This window comes from Cavia porcellus, unplaced genomic scaffold, assembly GCF_034190915.1.
Source record: "Cavia porcellus strain 051 isolate PalLab524CR breed Dunkin Hartley unplaced genomic scaffold, mCavPor4.1 scaffold_17, whole genome shotgun sequence".
Classification (NCBI taxonomy): Eukaryota; Metazoa; Chordata; class Mammalia; order Rodentia; family Caviidae; genus Cavia; species Cavia porcellus.
Window position 1 is genome coordinate 44,538,170 of NW_026947500.1, and position 20,030 is coordinate 44,558,199.

Consider the following 20,030-nt stretch of genomic DNA (forward strand, 5'->3'; position numbering starts at 1 on the left):
AAATGAAGTGACAGAGTCATATCATTCACATTCTGTGAAGGAATTAATTCTTGAGAAGATGTCACATGTGGTTATGTCATTGTTGTAGTTAGGGGTTGTACACAGAGAACAATTAGGATCAGGACAGGGAGTTTATAATATTATTTTTATTATGGTCACTGGGAGTTAACACAGGAAAATGCAGGAAATCCACCTGCAACACCAAAGACATAGATTTAGTCAAGAGCCTGAATCTCACAGCAGTGTCCCACATGAGTCCAGATAAAAACCCAGAGCTCAGGACAATGCCTCCCACGAGTTCAGCTGGAGGTCCAGAGCCCACAAGAAGGACTCACACCAGTCTCTTTTACGGATCCGTGCCGGGAAGACCCAAGGGTCAGGGGTGGAAGCCAGAAACTCTATACTAGCAGGATGAAGGAGCTGTGCTAGTGGGATAAGGGTTCTACACTGGAGCCGAGAAGTCACACTCACAACAAAGACCAGGGCTGTCCTGAAAGGCACCACAGCCATCCTCAGCGACATGGAGGTCCTGAGCTCTGACAACAAGCACAGTTGGGTACATGCCAGGAAGCAGCATGACGAGTTCATCCTGGAGACCAAGCAGCACATGTCTTCCCTTCGAGAGCCAGGAAGCAATGCTTGGTGTGAGGACAAAAGTTTCTCCAGGAGAACCAACAGCTCAAACAGCAACTTGCAGGAGAACCCACAATGCCTCAATGCAATAACACCTTAATGCTTCAACCACTCAACACCTCCATGCCTCCCTTCTTCTTCATCACCTATTTATGCTGGCAACTTTCCTCAGGTGGAGCATCTTCGCTCAATGCCATGCTGAAATAATCCACCAGTTCTTAATCCATAAGAGTCACTAAACTGAATTTCCCCTCAGGTTTAATAACCATACATAATAGAAAATATTTGTTATGTGAGTTCTTCCAATGATCAACATACACTTTTAAGACTATTGGGATTTGGGGTATTAATTCTTACTCCATGACTCCCAAAGGCAGCTCTGAGCAGCAGTCTAGGAAGACCTGCCCCTGCAGGACTGTAGTCCCACCCTCTACAGCCCCCTGAATTCTTACTTGAGAAGCACTCATCATGTTTAAATCCCCCCTCTGGTTATTTTGGTGTATATGGCATATGGATCTCACTTCATCTTCTTTTCTATGTATTGTGATGCCCTGGTATACACTTATTGGTAGTCTTTGTAAACAAGAGTATAATATTCTTTTTGTCAAGTACAAAGTAGCCAAAATAAGGAGGATTTTTTCCAAAGAAATGACTTAAAAACTTTCTGAAGTTGATGGTAGAGAAACGTCTCAGATGGAAACTGATAGTAGGAGTGTGTAGAAGAAGAAGGAAGCTGCTGATTATGAAGATTCAGCATTTTCCATGTTCCGGAACAGCACTCTTCCTAGTCTTAGTCATTGTGTCTTCCTTCTTTGTAGAAAGAACTCCAATCTCACAGGGAACATCTTGTCCATAACTGAACCATCAGGGTTAATCAGCTTTCCTGTCTGTGAAGGCTAAGGAGACTTCATGAGCTTAGCTTTAGCTTTCCTGTCTGTAAAGTCTAAGGAGACTTCATGAGCTTAGCTTCTTCATGCATGGCCTTGGAAGGAAAAGGCCTTTTCCTTTGGAAAAGGATCAGGCTGCTCAGGGTGAGAGAGACACAAGATGTTCTATAGTCTGGAGTCTGAGGCTTTAAAAAATGTAGTGGAATGTAATTCAGTAATTATTCACTGACTTTTTATGACAGATAATTGGAATTAAATGACTTGAAATGGAAACCTAGATTATCAGAGCATTCATTTTTTATTTTTAATTTTTTTATAAAGTTTTATTTTGAAAGTAGTAAAATACAACAGAACAAGACAGAACAAAGCCAATCAAGACAATTCAGTGAAGTTAGTACAGAATTTCAAAGCAGGATAATGGGATAACAGTAATAGGTACATTATATATCTCTTTACCTTCACAATAGCTGTCCAGTCAATCAGGCATAACAAAATCAAACCAAAAATGAACATTATAAAACCAATCAAAAGAGAATATTGATAGAATGATGAGAACAAAGCTAAACAGAGAAAACATTTGCCTTTAAACAAGATAAACAAAATCTGCCATATTTGCCATATTGCATATGGTCATCCTCCAAAGAGATGATCAGACCTCTGCCCTCAGTTGCTAATGGGGGGGGGGAGGTTGGGATGTTTGATTCTCAGACTGAGCACCAGTAGGCTTATGGGAGACGCTGACTGTTTCTGTTCCTGGCCTGCACCAGGGCTGATATCACGAAGGGGGGTAAATTGCTTTCTTGCTCAGCCACTTAAGTTCCACCATGGCTGGATCTCGGAAGCCACTGACTCTCAGAATATTTATTAAAAGACAAGTAGTCTTACAATATGATATTATCACAAGAGGAGAAATGACTTGTTTCCTGGATCTGTCTGAGTTTAGCAACCTGAGCTGAGGTGTTATTATTTATAACAGCATCAAGAAGTTAACTAGTTCTCCTTTTTTTCCCAAGCACAATATTACAACTGTTTTCAAACCATATAATTGAAATGGATCCTTTTCCCCAAGAAATTGAGCAGTAGCTTCATGTTTACAAGGTTCTGGATTTGTGAGTTAAGCCCTCCATTTATTTAAAGAAGAAAGGCAGCCAAGGTAGATCTAACAGTAGTGCCCATGGCTGTGTGAGGGGCAGTGGAACTAAAGCACACAGAGCTCAGCCATGACTTTGTCCCTGAGTGGCCTCAGATGTCACCTTGACCCTGCCCTGCTAGGTTAAGAGGTTATCACTGGAATCATTTTTTTCCTTATCATGGTTTTACAACACTGGTAGACCTTTAAGTAAGACACAGAACCCCCTTCCTGAATATTGACAATAAAGGATCAAAGTAATGTTTGTGAATTCTAAGACTTCACCAATATGTTTGCAATGAATTTAGTTCTTGAGTTTTAAGGCTTCATCAAGGTTTTTGTAATGGTTTAAGTGAAGGTCAAAGTTTTTCTCTAGGAAGTTGAAAAAACTGACTCTTTAGAGCACAAGTTTATGTTCATTGTGAATGAAATATTGATTCTTTTGCCCTAAGGGGTTCAGATTATAATAGTCTTGGTTTTTTCTACTAGCTCATGCACAGATATTATCAATTTCTATATGTACAATGAGCTGAAAAACTTTGAGGTGCTCGTCTTTATCCTAATGATATTAGTTATCTGGATATTCTGTAAACATTTGACTATGTTCAGTAATTTCCCACAACTTGTACCCCATAGGAAATACCATGTATTACCGGTCTTTAGTTACTACTTATAGATTTAAGCTGAGCTCTGTAAATGACATTTATTTGTAATTTTTAAAATAGGTATTCATCAATTTAGTTTCTACTTCAGTGCCGCTGGATGTGTTGGTGTGATACATCCAAGAAATTAGAAAGGAATATGGGCAGGAATGCATTTATCAGATCATTATAGTCTACAACTAAGGAATACTTTTCTTCATCACTTCTGGAACTCTGCAACTTACTTTTCATTGCTGCTTTATTACCTGAGTGCATTTATTGCTAATGATGAGTGATGGGGAAGCATGAAATTGACTGAAAAGTAGGTGACCCATAAGAAGTTCATTTTAATGATTTATTTCATTTTTCTTTAGTTTTGATTTCAGTAGGAAGAGTGAGTAAACAAAATTTAGTTTCTGAATATTTCCTGAATATTTCCTATGGCATTTTTAAAAATCCTGACAATGTCTCTAATTTTCTACAGTGCTAGATAAGTTATGAACATTTTCCATAAGGAAGAACCAGTGCTTTATTCTTGGGAGATGAAGATCCTTTTCCTCAATATTCTCCTTGTTATTGAAGAGCCAGGTGGAATACAGAGTTATGATGTGCCAAGTCAGACCTAGAGAGTGAAGACCTGCAGCAGAATTCTCACTTTAAAAAGACCCCAAGACTGTGAGCTTCCCCTTGGTAGAGTGAGATGTAGGTAAATGAATGGATCTTGAGAGCAGATGCTAATGTGAAATATATTGGACACACATAGGTAAATATCACACTGTTTCTCTGATGTGAGAAACCAAGAGCGTGAATAAGGAGCAAAATATATAATAGATATTTTGAAATAGGAAAAAATCGTTCAAAAAGAAAGGGGGTGAGTGGAGAAAACAGTAAAAAAGGGAGTAAAAAAGAGGATAAAATGGAAACAAAGCTTGGTAAGTAAGGAGTGGAAGAAGAATTGAAGGAGGTGAGAAGAATGGAGGAAGCAAAGAGGATCTAGGACACACCGTGCATAGGTACACCCTCCCTATGATAAATGTGGCCACTGTGTCTATCTAAAGATACCAGATACCAGTGTACCAGTAAACTTAGTGATGAAGATCCCATTCCAACATCAATGAAACAAAGGGATTTTGATATAATTAGTGTGCAAAGGAAATGCATTCCTTTTTTCACAGTCATGCTGGGTACAATTTTCCTATTTTTAGTTTCCTCATTTGCAATTTAACAAAAAAGTTGTATTGAAATGTAAATAAAACTATTACAATTTTTTAGGAATATATGTTAAGAATGTATATACCAACAGATAGATGATAGATAGATAGATGTATGTACGCTTTTAAAATATGAAATTACTGTGACAGCAAATTTATGTAGCATAAGTGATATAAATAATATTAATCATTTATTTCTCTTAACATAGTATTGCTTCTTACATAAACAAAATCAATCCCTTTTCAGATTTATTAATGTTCATGACATTCAAAAAATTAATCAAAGAAATATAAAGCAAATACTTGGAATAATTTATCTTTCAGAAGTTCAGTAACTTTGAATAAGTCATAGCTGGCCCAGCTTCCAGCCACACTAGGCTGGGCTCTGCAGGTTTCTTTGGCCTAGCTGGGCATACCAGTGACCTTCTTTCAATCGGGGATTTGGGATTAGTGGAGGTGAGTTCCAGCACACCAGCACGGGCTGTGGGAGTTTAAGATCATTGCTCCCAGTAGTTAAATGCTCGCCCAGCTTCCAGCCACACTAGACTAGGTGTGAGAGGTTTTGTGAGCCCGATTACATCATGCCAAGTGACCTTCTTCAATCAGGGGACCCGAGGGCACGTGAAGTGAGTTCCAGTGCATCAGTGCTAGCCTGGGGACGGCTTTGGGCCATCACTCACAGTGGTTAGGAGCCCACCCCATTTCCTGGAACACCAGAGGTGGCATGGGAGGTTCTATGGGCCTGACTGGACCATGCTCAGGACCTCCATTCAGTTCCAGGAGCCGAGTACAAAGGAGGCAATTTCCAACATGCCCAGGGGAAGCTTTGGAACATCACTTGAAAGAGAAATATAGGAAAATGACAAGACAAAAGGCCAAAATGCAATCTCAAACCTCCAACCCATCACAAGAAAGCCTAGGAGCCATGTACATAGGAGAAAATATATGCCATTCATCTGAAATACTTGAAATAATAGAAAGTGAAGTAAGGAAACAACTCTGGGAAGCTTTAAAGGAATTCAAATTAGAAATAATCTCTCAGGTAAAAGAAGAAATGATTAAAGAAAGAAATGCTGAACACATTGAAAAAAGACAAAGTTAAAAAATTAGAGGAACAAAACAAAAAGATGGATGAACAATATAAGAAACAAACAGAAAACATGAAGCAGATTCAAATAGATACACAGGAAATCAAAAATTCCATTGAAAGTTGTCCAAATTGCCTCAAAGAAAGTGAAGATAGAATTTCAGGCCTCAAGGGCAAGATTGCAGCTAGTGAACAGGAAAGGAAAGATCTTTTAAAAATAACAAGGATTCATGAAGTAACAATTCAACAGCTGCAAGGTGATGTAAAGAAAAACAACATAAGATTGATAGGGATAAATGAAAAAGAAGGGGACAACATAAAGGATGTCAGGAGGATATTTAGAGAAATAATAGCTGAAAATTTCCCAAACATGAGAATGGAAACAGATATTTGGATTAGTGAGGCATATAGAACTCCAAATAGCCATAACCAAAATAAAACTATACCCAGACATATAATAATCACCATACCAGAAATCCAACATTACAATAGAATATTAAAAGCTGTTAAAAGAGAAAAGACAGATCACCTATAAAGGAAAACCTATCAGAATCACAGAAGACTTCTCAACACAAACAATGAAGTCAAGAAGAGCATGGAGTGAAATATTTCAGATTCTAAAAGAAAACGACTTCCAACCCAGACTAATATACCCTGAAAAACTGTCCTTCAAAATGGATGGAGAAATAAGATACTTCCATGACAAAGAACAGCTGAAGAACTTCATGATCACCAAGCCAACCCTGTAAAAAATATTGAAACACATTCTAGATACACATATGAAAAAATCATGAAGCAAGACAGACAAACAGAATGGAAAGATAAAGATGCAACAGCAGAAAGATAACATGACAACAATAAACCAATATATAACAGTTATTACCATAATGTAAATGGACTCAATTCACCAATTAAAAAAATGGACTAGCAGAATGGATCAAGAAACAACATCCAATCATATGCTGTCTACAAGAAACCCATGTAACCCAAAAGGAAACTCATAGACTGAAAGTCAAAGGATAGAAAACAATACTTCATGAAGCAGGAACCCCCCAAATAGAGCAGGGAGCTATTCTGTTTGCAGACAATATGATCTTCAAACCAAGAATTATCAGAAGAGATAAAAGTCACTACATACTAGTTAGGGGAAAAGTTCAAGAGGTACAGATAACAACCTTTTTTTAATTTTAAAAGATAAGATAAAAGAGGACATAACAAAACAAATCGGAACAGAACAATTTAAGCAACATAATATTTCACCAAAAGACAACCCCCCATAACAGTAGCCACCATAATGTCTCCCTTTGAGTGTAGCTTCATACACTAGAGTATCAAACATAACAGAATAGTATAGAGCCATTCAATGGAATGAAAGTATTACAAGGCATTCAGAACCAAATAACAGAAAATGAACAATGGTTACTATATTATCTGCTTGTCCATAAAAATTTTGTTTGGGCTGAGGATTTAGCTCAGGGGCATAAGCACCTGCCTTGCAAGCAGGCAGTTGTGAGTTCGATCCCTGGTACTGACAAAAACGAAAAAAAAAAGACAAAAAAATTTGTTTATACTATCACAATATAATAAAATCCAATAATATACAACATGGTAAAACCAATGGAGACAGAAGAACAAATGCATGGCAGGACTTCAAAATAAGATGATATTAAATCAGCACTGGCTATTACAATGTCTTGTTTTCTTCAAAATAGTTGTTCATATCATCACAGACAATAAAATAAAACAACCCAGGAAAAAACTATTCCAACTAACGAATGAAAACAATATAAGGTTTCCAAGCAATGTAATGGGGAATCAGGATTACTATAAAATCTTATGTACTGGTACCATCACTTACACTAGGGAGATTATACAGTATTTATACATGTGTTTAATTTATTTCGCTCATGAGTGTGGTCTCAAGTTCTGTCCATTTATTAATAAATTTCTCAATGTGATCATTTTTTATAGTTGAGTACTACTCCATTGTATAAAAATACCACAACATTTTTTATCCATTCCTCAGTTGATAGACACTTAGGTTGTTTCCAAAACCTGGCTATTACAAATTGTGCTGCTATAAACAACATTAACAGTGTACTGCAAAGCATTTTAAACATATATTCAAAGTATAAGGTGTCACATTCACTTTCAATAGGTTTTTTTTATCTCCTTCCCTTTCTTTGAAATCTTGATTGTAATCATTATATATAGCAGACACACACTAATAAAAACATAAAAATAAAGCTAAGGAAAGATCTAAGCATAAAAAAATAGGATGTTAACACATAAAGTGGACAAAGAATAATATAGTTTTCCCAAGTGTAAAATTTAAAAAATGAAACCTACAAATAAAACTATTCAAGTGTCATGATATAAAAAGGCAAATCTATAAAGCTCAAGAAAATTATATACACATACTTACAAAAACTCAAAAAAGTTTTCCAGAATCCTTCAGTGAACATGATGATTCCAGCAAAGTGAGAAATGGGGTACACAGTGGAATGGCATAGATTCCAGTCTTTGTTCCCCAGATTTTGCAAAAAGGGCAGTGAACACAGACAAGTGCTTTCCTTGACTCTAGGGAACCTAGAGGCCAATAGAAACAAATCACTCACCACACATTCTGTAACATCATTGAAAATAATCATGCAAATTTGAAACTAAAATTTGATAAAATTTGCTTTTAAACTCAGTCAGATTCTTCATACAGTGTGTTTTGAATGAGAAGCATTAATTTTCCTCCAGCCTTAGAACCTCATAAATCCTATTTAATAAGGGGAAGCAAGAACAATGAATTTCTTTTTCAACTTAAAAATAAAAATGAAACACAGTTAAGAAATAGTAGAAAATTAACACTAGTTAACATATTGCATATCATTATCTTAGAAGTATTTGTTCAGGTTACAAGATTTGGGCATAAAAAAAGACCAAAGAAACAGTAAAAGCATAAACTGTTCTTTTTTATGATCTTACAGGTGTTAGTAGTATCTATCTTGTACATATATGCATAACCACATATGTATGTATACCCACGTACATATAATCTATTCCCTTCTTTTCTCTATTCCCTTATCCAGTTCTTTCCTTTTGAGTACTTTCTTTCCCTTCCATTTTCACAATCTCTATTGTACATTTTGGATATTATTACTCTTTCATATTTTTGCTTTTTTCATGCAGTAGGGAGACAATATGATATTTACACCTCTGAGTTTGATTTTTTCACTTATGAGTATGGTCTCAAGTTACATTCATGTACCTATAAAATCCTGAACTTTATCTTTCTTTATAGCTGAGTAATAATCCATTGTATAAAAATACCACATTTTTTTGCCCATTCCATGGTTGATGGACATTTGGGTTGTTTCCAAGATTTAGCAATTACAAATGTTGCTGTTACAAACATAGATGTACCTATATTGCTGTGGCATAACCTTTTTAATTTTTCTGGGGAAATACTCAGAAAGGGAATAGCTGGATTGAATGAGACCTTCAATCCTAGTTTTTTTTTTTTTTTGGAATCTCCACACTGATTTCCACAGTGGTTATATCATTCTACACACCCACCAAGCATGGAGAAGTATTCACTTTCCCCACAGACCCATCAGCATTTGTTATTGGTTTATTTCTTGAAGGAAGCCATTATTATTGGAGTAAGATGGAATTTCAATGTTGTTTTAATTTGCATTTCTCGAATGATTAGTGAGGGTGAGCATTTCTTCACATATTTATTTGCCAGTTGTATCTCTTCATCCAAGAAGTGTGTGTTCATCGCAGGTCTGCTTTTCGGCCAGGATCAAGCTGATTTTATCACAGTAGCTTTGTAGTTTAATTTCAAGTCAGAGATTGTGATGCCTCCTGCCTTGCTTTTGTTACCCATTGCCTTTGCTATTCTTGGTCTCTTTGTGTTTCCAAATGAATTTTAGGAATATTCTTCTAGATCGGTGAGTTACATTAATGGTAATTTCATCAGGATTGCATCAAATCTGTGTAACAGTTTTGAAGTATCAAATTTTCGCTATGATGGTTCTTCCAATCCAAGAGCAAGGAATATCTTTCCATTTTCTGACATCTTCTTTAATCTCCTTTTAAAGAGTACTAGTTTTCAGTGTATAGATATTTTACATACTTCATTAGACTGATTCCTAAGTATTTCATTGTTTAGATGCTACTGAGAAAGGTGTTAGTCCCATAATTTCTCTCTCAGTGAGTTTGTTGTTTGTGTACAGGAATTTTATAGATTTTTGAGTGTTGACTTTATATCCAGCTATGCTCTTGAATTTGCTTATGAAATCTAGTAGTCTTGTAATGCTGTTTTGAATGTCTCCTATATAAAGTATCATGTGATCTGCAAATAATGATAATTTGGCTTCTTCCTTTCTTAGCCTTATTGCTTCTATGTCTCTCTCTTGTGTAACTGCTCTAGTTATGTTTCCAGCTATACTGAATAAGAATGGTGACAGTGGACATCCTTGTTTTGTTTCTGATTTAAGAATGAAAGCTTTCAATTTTTTCCCATTTATTATGAATTTGTTTGTTGGTTTGTTCTACATGGCTTTTACCAGATTGAGGTAGAGACTATTTATTCCAATCTTTGTAGGATTTTTATTGTGAATCAATGTTCCGTGTCTACCTGAGAAGAAAGTGATGTTTTCTGATGTTGGGTGGAACACTGTAAACATCCAGTAAGTCCATTTGTTTACAGGTTTGACTCAGTTCTGTTATTTATTTCCTGACTTTCTGTCTAGTTGATCTATCTCTTTGTGACAAAGAGGTATTAAGGTTCCATGTTACAATGTTGTTATTGCATATTTGATTTTTCATATCTCTTAGTATTTGTCTTATATGGGTGCTTATGAATTTGGTGCATATATATTTATGATTGTTGTGCCTTCCTCTTGAATTTTATGCCTAACAAGTATGTAGTCACACTCTTCATCTCTTTTGATCATTTTTGGATTGAAGCCCACATTGTGTGCAAACAGAATATCTACTGCTTTTTTGGATTCCTTCCACATGGAATAATATTTTCCATGCTTTGACTTTCAGTCTATGAGTTTCCTTATGATTTAGATGTGTTTCTTGTATATAGCATATTGTTGAATCCTGTTTCTTGAATCATTCTATTTCTTTTAATTGGTGAATTGAGGTAATTTATATCAATTGGCTTACCTTTGTCATGTTATTTTCTGTTGTTGGCTCCCTGCTTTCCTTCCTTGTTTTATTGCTTGTTCTGATTGGTGATTTCTTTCTGTTGTTGTTTGGAAATTTTAATCATTTTTATATCTATATAGGATCACTTGCAGTAGTCTTTCTAGGGTTCTATGAGATAGTTTATGACTATATAGCAATGTTTCTATATTGGTTTATTAAATTTGTCAATATTTCTTACTTGTTCCAAAAGTGTACTGGAAAGAATTTTCCTAATTCACTGGTAATTTAACACTGTTCCTCATGTTTTAGTATGTAAATATTAGTATTTTTGTAGTTTTATAGTTCAACCCATTGAGAGTTTTTCTTGATATTAGAAGATTAGAGATACATTGGATATCAATTTTTTCTTGATGGTCACTTTTATAAGTTAGTTTTTCCCACTGTTTTGAAATACTGATTTTATGGTATTCTAAAATCTCCCATGAATCCACTTCATGATTCCAATACCTTCCATAGATCTCTTTTCTAATGCCAATTACCACCCAATTTGTGATTTTTTTTGGTATAACATATGTTTCACATTTAATATACCCAGTTCCGTTCATCTGTCTTTAATTAATCTTATTCTTACATATTTATTTTAAACTAAATTAAAATGAAGCAAGTCTCATTAAAACTGTTTCAATATTATTTTCAATGTGATTTCCTTTAAAAGGATTACTATGTTTGTTATAATTGCCAAGATTTGAAAGAATCAGTCTTTTCATTCAACAATTATTTTATGATTAGTCATCCACTATGATTTATTTATGTATGTCTGTAAATTTAAAAAATATTATTCTTTTTGAATTTGCTTTTCATCTTGTTTTTCTAAAATGAGGCCTTTTATTTTGTAGGCACCTTTTGTTTGAATGCAGGAAATTTGTGACTTATTTTCATTTTTCAGTATGATATGATTTCCACAGTGCATGACTATCCTGTAGGACACCTGTTCTTTGACCTCATATTCTTAGGAGACTGTCGACAATTGATTCTCTCTTCTTCTGCATTATGGGTCTGCTTAGAATTTCTGCTTCATTTGGATTCAGTATGCTAGCTAGTATGCTTCTAATACTATATTCATTTCTTTAGTGTTTTAGGAATGCTATTTTTTTGGAATGCACTTTTTTCCAGATAATACTATATGATGTTTATCATTTGGAAGATTTTTAGTATAAACTCATTTTTATCATTCTAATTTTTATTTATGTAAATTTTCTCTACTTTTTCCTTAATTAGTTTAGCTAAGTATTTGTAAGTTTTTTTAGTCTTTGCATAATAATAATAAGAATGAGAAGATAGAAAGATAAGTTAAAGACAGAGGGAGAGATGCAAGAAAATTAGACTAAAAATAAGAAACAGGGCCAAGGATGCAGCTTGCACTTGTTTGGCATGCATGAAATTGTGAGTTTAATTCTTGGTACACAAGAAGAAGGTTAAAAAAAAAAGGGAACAAGATGTTCTGTGCACATGCAAATTCTCCCTGATATGTTTGAAAACTGCATGTACTGGAAAGATGCAAAAATTAAAAAAACTTTTTCTGTTTTCGTGGCTTCTGTAAAATTCACTAATTGCTACTGCACCAATCTGACTGACTGATGATTCTGTGTCAGATTCTCATAGTTACATATGTAAGTAATTGGGGAAATTTAGTTATATTTTTGTTATTAGTTTCTAGCTGACTTTCTTATAATCAGATGCACATTCCTTAGAAGTTTAGGTTCTTTGCCACATACAGATATGTGTGCTATTGCCTCACTTATTGTTTATTTTTGTGAGAGTTCCATGAAAACTTATGTATGAACAATATCTCACTTGATTTCTCTGTCCCTAATTGTATTCCAATACTCATTCTAACCACTAATCTGTTAAAAAACTGATATATTCAGACTTTTTAAAAACTTACCAGTGTACCAGATTTTACTTTAAATCAAAATTTCAATGGCTTGTTCTGAAATCAGTTTTCCTACTGTCTGGTTGTAAATTCTGATGTCAAGTGAAAATGCACAGGTTAAAGGATATTCTCACCAAATTCATGTATTTTATTAAGGCATGACCTTTTCTAAAAAGTTTTTAAAAAATTTTATTTAAAGAAAAAAGACAAAGCAGAAAAGGTGTAGAAATAATACATAATTTCAAAAAATAAGCAGTAAGAAATCACGAGTTGATAAATTACATATTGCCCTCCTAAATATAGTTGTTAAAGTTACAAAAGTAAAGCATACAAAGTGGGCATTCAAACAGTGAGATGCCAACAGTTTTGTTCAAGGATCCAACAAAAACCTAGTAATATGGTTATCAATCCTACACACTTAAACATACATGCAGTTATATCCTTTAGAGCACTTTCTTTTCCTCTCTTTTTTACAATAGCTATTACACATTTTGGGTTCTATTTCTCCTACAATTCTTATTACTTTTTACACTAAGACACAATATGGTATTTACAATAATGAGACTAATGAGGGTAGCCTCAAGTTGTCTCTATTTGCTTATGAAGGCCTCAAGATCATGCTTTTTATAACTGAGTAATATTCCATTGTATGTAAAACCATATCTTTCTATTCACTCGGCAGTTGATGGGCAGCTTGGTTGTTTCCAAGACTTAGCTATTCCAAATTGTGCTGCTATGAACATGGGTGCACATATATCACTGTGATATGACCTTTTCAATTTTTCTGGGAAAATATCCAGGAGGGATTTGGACTGAATGGAACTTCCAATCCTAGTCTTTTAAGAATTCTCCACACTGATTTCCATAGTGGTTGCACCAGTCTATCCTCCCACCAGCAGTGGAGCAGTGTTTCTTTTTTCCCACAACCTCACCAACATTTGTTATCAGTTGATTTCTTGATGGCAATTATTCTTTCTGGAGTGAGATGAAATCCCAATGCTGTTTTCATTAGCATTTCTTGAGTGATCAGTTATGGTGAACATTTTTCATGTATTTATTTGACCTTTATCTTCATCTGAGAACTGTGTGTTCATCTCAGATAAGGCATGGTCTTTTAAAAATATGCTTTTCATTAGTCACTATCATTTTGCAAAACATCTGAGATTGAAAGGAGTGGTTTCATACATGCACATACAACTCATATTTTGCTCAGATTCAGCTCCTTACTGTCCTGATTTTAATTAAAGAGCTTTTACATATTTCATTCCTGCCCAAACTGGCTGTTATCATTTTGATGACTTGACTTTGAGCTATGACATTCCCCCAGAGGATATGTCTGTGGAAATTGTGTTTTAGATAGTTATTTTTCTGGCATCTCTAAAGCAGCATATTGTGTATACTTAGAATTAAGACTGAGGTCCCAGTGAGTTTAATTAAAGAAAAAAACCACCTTGGAAGCTTAGAAAATGAGGATTCAATGATATGTGTGATGATACAGGTAAAGGGTCCATAGACCTTTGCCCTAACTTCAGGGAGTGGTAGTTTATATCCGTATTCATAAGATTGTTTTCTTAGGAGTTTGTAAACTCCAAACATGACAGAGTAGGGATTTAAATTATATTTCCATACTTAGTCAACCTTAATTTCAGGAATGGTGTGTGAATCCATATTTGGCTGGTATCAAGAATGAGTTTATTATTTCATTTATGCAGGGCTAAAACATGAACTGGAAATACATGTGTGTTTTCCCCACAAAATTTATTATTTTACCTCAAAATGCTTATTTAATATTTGTTTGTATTTAGGTCAAGTTTTCCAAAATTGAATATTTGGGGTTTCTTTGTTTATAATCACAATCCAGATTTCTTGTAGTTACAGGGCATGCTTGATATTAATTTAAAAATAATAACAGTTTAACAAAATAACATTTCTGGAAGTCGGATGAATCAATTTTTCTGTAAATTTAGTAGGATATCTCAAGGTGCAGTGATGGGCATGTGAGCTTTTGTTCTCCATGTTTTCCATCCTGGTATGTGTGAGTGAAGCTTTTATCTCAGAGGACCACAGGGAAAGCTCCAAAACCCAGAACTTGGAATGAGTGACTTCTTTATGCAGGTAACTCAGGAGGAGTATTTACTTGTGAAATCCTGGACTCAGCTTTATGTATGATACTGTAGTACAGTGGTTACCTAGGAACTCATACTCTTTAAAATTCCATGTAACCTTGTTAATTAGGATTCTTCTGTCTTTGCTAAAATACGTATATATTGACTCAATCTTTCATATTCTTCTTGGATATTTTAATAAGTATCCAGATTAAATGTATTCTTCTAACACCAAAGTTCTTGAAAACTATTTTGAAATATAACTGTTTGGGAGACTTTTGGTGTCCAGTTATTTGGAAATTTCTTCATAGGATTGTTTAGATGTCAAAAATTAAAGGGTGAGGTTATCTCTGTAGAAGGTGAATGTGTGACTCCCAAAGGCTGCTGTAAATCTTGACTAAGGAAGCTATTACTTCAGTTCATAAGAATGATGGGGAATTCAGGGAGCTCTCAAATGTACCATTGGACTTAGCAAAATGAAAGGTTTTGTTTAAGAATAAATGAGAAGTAAGATAGGGTGCTTGTTTGAAATAGATATTTTATCAATGGGTAGAATTTATGAATGCAGAAATATTGTATAAATATGTTGACAGAATGGTGAAAAACAAGGAGAAAAATTGATAATGTAGGAAATGGGGGGCCTTAGAGGGGTGGTATTACTAAGAGTAATGGAAAGAATGAAACCTGCAAGAGCAGAATTACAAGCCATAGTGAGGGAGACAGAAAATCCGTGTTTATGAAGAGAAAGCGGGGCAGAATTTAGGAAGCTAGATTGAAGTAAGGCCAACAGAGATTTATAGGTAACTATTAGTACTATGATTACTTTAAAATCTAAGTAGGCCAATGAATGTTGATCCTCCCTAGAGTGTAGTTTTCAGTCTCTGAGAAAATTCCTTCTGCCTCTTTGTCTGCTATCAGATCATTGTTCTCTCTCTTCTCTCCTTCTCCTCCTCCTCCTCTTTCCCTTGTTTTTCTTCTTCCCTCTCCCTCCCACAGTTGTGTCATCCAGTGTTGCCATTTTAATCTTTCACATATAAAAAGTCAATAGCACAACTGAGGTAAAAATCACATTCCTGTACTCATTCTTCCTGAATAGCACAAATACACACTGAATTAACAGTGTATACGTGCACTTCCACACTCCCCAGGCTCAGATGGACTCAGACATTTATAAGTGGATGGATATATGACATCTTTATATTTGTTTTATAATCAGAATATCCTGTCATACATAGTTTTCTTCTTGTTACTCAACAGTAACTTGTGGAAATTTCTCTTTAAGAGAACTGATAAGTGTAATTAAATGTAATTTTAATTAACTCCCAATGATTTAATTATTCTCTTTAAATTGTAAGGTTTAGAACTGCTATTAAGATAACATGCAAAATATGTTGTTCTTATGTAGTAAGGTTTTAATTTACATGCACCAGATTACATGAAATAGATTAAAAGAATATAATTGTGAAGAATGATTTTTACATTTTCAATAGAGGTTCTAAATTGTGTTCCAAAATTTATAAAATTCAAAAGGATAAAAGTACTCTTTTAATTTTACCAGTCACCTTTAAAGCTTTGTCATATTTAAAATTTAAATGTCTATGAAATGATATTTCTGTTTTCTTTTGTAATTTTCTCCTTACAGGTTAATGGCAGCATCCTACGTTCATTGCTCATGCAGATATACATTTTCTTCCATTTCTTGGTTACATATTCTGTCCACTTTGCTATTATTTTGTATTGTATTTATTAATGTCTTAAAAGCTTTCATATATTTTAGAAAGAAAATTTTTATGTTTCCTTAGATGTAATTCCAATTCTCCAAATACTTTTGTCTATTTCAGGTATGAATTCCTAACTGTTAAAGGTTAATTAAAAATAGCAACTTGTCTGTTTCAATTATCTGCTGTTAGCTGAGAAAATTTTTGTACCATAAGAATGTAGAAAGGGACCTCTGTTTTATTACCTTGAAGTAAATATAAAGTATGTCTTACTGTTTTTTACAGTAAATCTAGATGTTATTTATTTTTGTACACACAGCTATTTATATGTGTAAATATTTTAGTTTCCTAGCAGAAAACTGGCTGTGGCAGACTCCTTTTTCTTTCATAACCAGTCCTTGTTATCAGTTCTCTAGTTCCTTATTACCAATGCTATTGCTTTGCAGAATGGTACTTCTTACCAACAGGCTTGCATTTTTATAATCTCTGACAGTACTGGAACTTAATACATGACAGTCTCTATACATGAAATGAATAAACAAATTATCATAAAATTTCTGAAATCATGCTGATATTTCTGTTTGCAGGTAATTTTATTCTGGGCAGTGACACAAGGACACATAGAACAAAGTATGGAGCAAAGGAACAACGTGACTGAGTTTGTGCTCTTGGGGCTTACTCAGAGCCCCCGGGGTGAGAACATATTATTTGCTGTGTTCTTGCTGATATATGTAGTGAAAATGGCAGGCAACTTACTCATTGTGATGACTGTGATGCTCAGCCCAGCTTTGTATGCACCAATGTTCATCTCTCTTGGCTACTTATCATTAATGGATGCTGTTTATTGCACTACAGTTACCCAATATGGTTAAAGGTTTACTCTATGAGAAGAGAACCATTTCCTTCAAAGCTTGCATGATACAAATTTTTGTAGCTCACTTATTTGGTGGTGTTGACATAATACTCCTGGTGGTCATGGCCTATGACCGCTATGTGGCCATCTGCAAACCCTTGTATTATCTGACCATCATGAACCAACAGCAGTGTGCTCTACTGCTACTGGTGACCTGAATTGGGGGTTTTCTGCACGCTGCACCACATGTTATTTTTGTTTACAACCTTCCTTTGTGTGGCCCCAATGTCACTGACCACATCACCTGTGATGACATATGCCCCTTAATAAAACTCGCATTCACGGACACCCATTTTGTTAGCCTCACTGTGCTGGCCAATGATGGTGTGATCTCTGTGGCCATACTCACAATCTTGCTCATCTCCTATGTGATTATTCTGCCCTCCCTGAAGAACCTGAGTCAGGAAGGGAGGCACAAGGCCTTTTTCACCTGTGGCTCCCACATCACAGTGGTCATCCTCTTCTTTGTGCCTTGCATTTTTGTTCATGTGAGACCTCCCTCTCCCTTGCCCATTGATAAATTCTTGACTGTGTTTACACCATATCACACCTATGCCCCTCATCTATACTCTGAGACATGCAGAGATGAAAAGTGCCATGAAAAAGCTATGGACTAGGAAACTAAATTGACATTTTGGCACTTATGTTTAATGAAGAGTTGTTTCTTCCAGGAAAGTCTTGTGTGATTATTTCAATATGCTGAACTTTCCTTCCGGTTTAATAAGTGAACAATAGAAAACATGTACTATGAAAATTCTTAATCTACATAAAATTTTTACTTTTTATTTTGTTTTAAAGAGATTAAAACCAAACCAAACCAAACAGAATAAAGCAAAGCAAATATAAACATCAGGCATAGGCATATAAAATTAACCAAACAATACCAGAACTAAGTTGAAATTTCTACTATGCCTGTGTCTCCTGAACTTGTTCTTGGTGGGCTGGAGGTCTGAGATTGTATTTTGCTCCTTCATCTTGACATTTCCTGTTTCTCTGCATCAGCCCATTAATGCTCTCTGGGTGCTTCCTGCATTGGCTGCCCATCTCTTAGTGGAGGCCTCCGATCCAGAGTTCCTGGAGTAGTGGAGAGGCATGGGGCCTCAGTTCACTGATGTTCCCCCAGTGGGAACTTAAGTGTGGCTTCTGCTTTGGTAGCATTGGGCTCTAACAAATTTCTAATGAATTGATGACTATATTTCCAAAGTTCTGAAGTGACCAACAGATACTACACAGACTTCTCTTTAGGTTCCTATTCGAAACCAGCAGCTACAACAAACTGCTGGCCTTAATTCAGACCACTAATCAACATATTTTAAGTCTATTAAAATTTTTTAGAAAAATATACATTTTTTGTTGATATGTTTAAGTTGAGACTATCAATTTATGTGCCATAATTAATGCAATAAACTTATTTTACTTAATGAGAATTTTAAAATGGTTGCTACAAAACAAAAAGTCAATCTTTTTCAGAATTATACAAGAAATCCAAAATATAAGTAAAAATCAGAGTAGAAAATAAATGATAGGAGTTAGGGAGACAGATGGTTCTCAAATAGAAGGGAGATCAAGGGCCAGGATTTAGTTCAGCGGGATAAATACCTGTCTGGCAAGTGCAAGGTTGTGAGTTTGATCCCTGGTACAAAAAAAAAAATGAGATCAAGACCTGGAGGGACAAAAGTGGGAGGAAATTAAAATAAGAATAAAGACATGATCTGTATATGCACCAGCGACACTCAAGGAATGTAAGCATTGTGTATCACAGATGTGCTCTATTAGAGAGATTTAAAAAGTATGAAAGGGAATGGCTAATATTTACAATATATTTTCCAAGGATAAAATTACATATAAATATACAGTTTATTCTTTTTTCAGAATTTCAGCAAACAATGGTAAATCACACATATATCTGAAATGTCTGTCATTACTTTTGTAGGAGTTTAAATATATGATTTTGCAATATTTCTCAGCATATTATGTTTGAAGAGGAATCATACTTTATTTTTAAAATAATCAGAAAGAAGCTGTAAATTTAATAGCAGAAAACAGTACTAATAGTGATACTAAAGTGATTTATGTTCCATGGAACATAATATTTCTTTACACTTGTTTTATCCATAAGATATAATCCAATAGTGGTAGATAGATGATCATATTTTAAATTCCTATTGCTTAATTTTAAAAGCTTCAGATTGCTTAATTTTAAAATCTTAAGGAATATTGTATTGGATATTCTGTCAGTAATTTCTTGTTGAGTTCATTATTATCATAGTTAGAAGCCACACGATTTGAATTCTTTGAGTTATGTGGCCATGTGTGTTATGGTGCCTGTGTTATGTGTTTTGGTGAACATTTCATGAATACTTTCAAATACGTAGGGCAGTCCCACGTCCGTTTCCTCTTTTTTCAATTCCTCTTCCCACACGTCCAAATGCCTGGGCTGTTTGAAACTGTGATACACAGACTCTCTCTTACAGGTGAACGAGGCTTTATCTGTATTTGAATCAAGTTTTCAGTGTCTTCAGAAATTGGTTTTTCTCATCTCTGCTTGTGAGTTCAGATGTCAACTCAAAATTGTTAAACTCTATAATTACCAAGTTTGCCTACACAGTAGGGCATGAT

The 20,030-nt window shown here is 34.8% G+C and overlaps 1 non-coding gene and 1 pseudogene across 1 annotated transcript; one reads left to right on the forward strand and one right to left on the reverse strand.

The window, feature by feature from the left end:
• The first annotated feature begins 17,130 nt into the window (after window positions 1-17,130).
• LOC100733199 (olfactory receptor 4A15-like) lies at window positions 17,131-18,041 on the forward strand (annotated as a pseudogene).
• Window positions 18,042-18,578: 537 nt separating this feature from the next.
• LOC111755513 (small nucleolar RNA SNORA2/SNORA34 family) lies at window positions 18,579-18,710 on the reverse strand. The gene has a single exon (XR_002790067.1). It is a non-coding gene; the product is annotated as a small nucleolar RNA SNORA2/SNORA34 family (small nucleolar RNA).
• Between the last annotated feature and the right edge of the window lie 1,320 nt (window positions 18,711-20,030).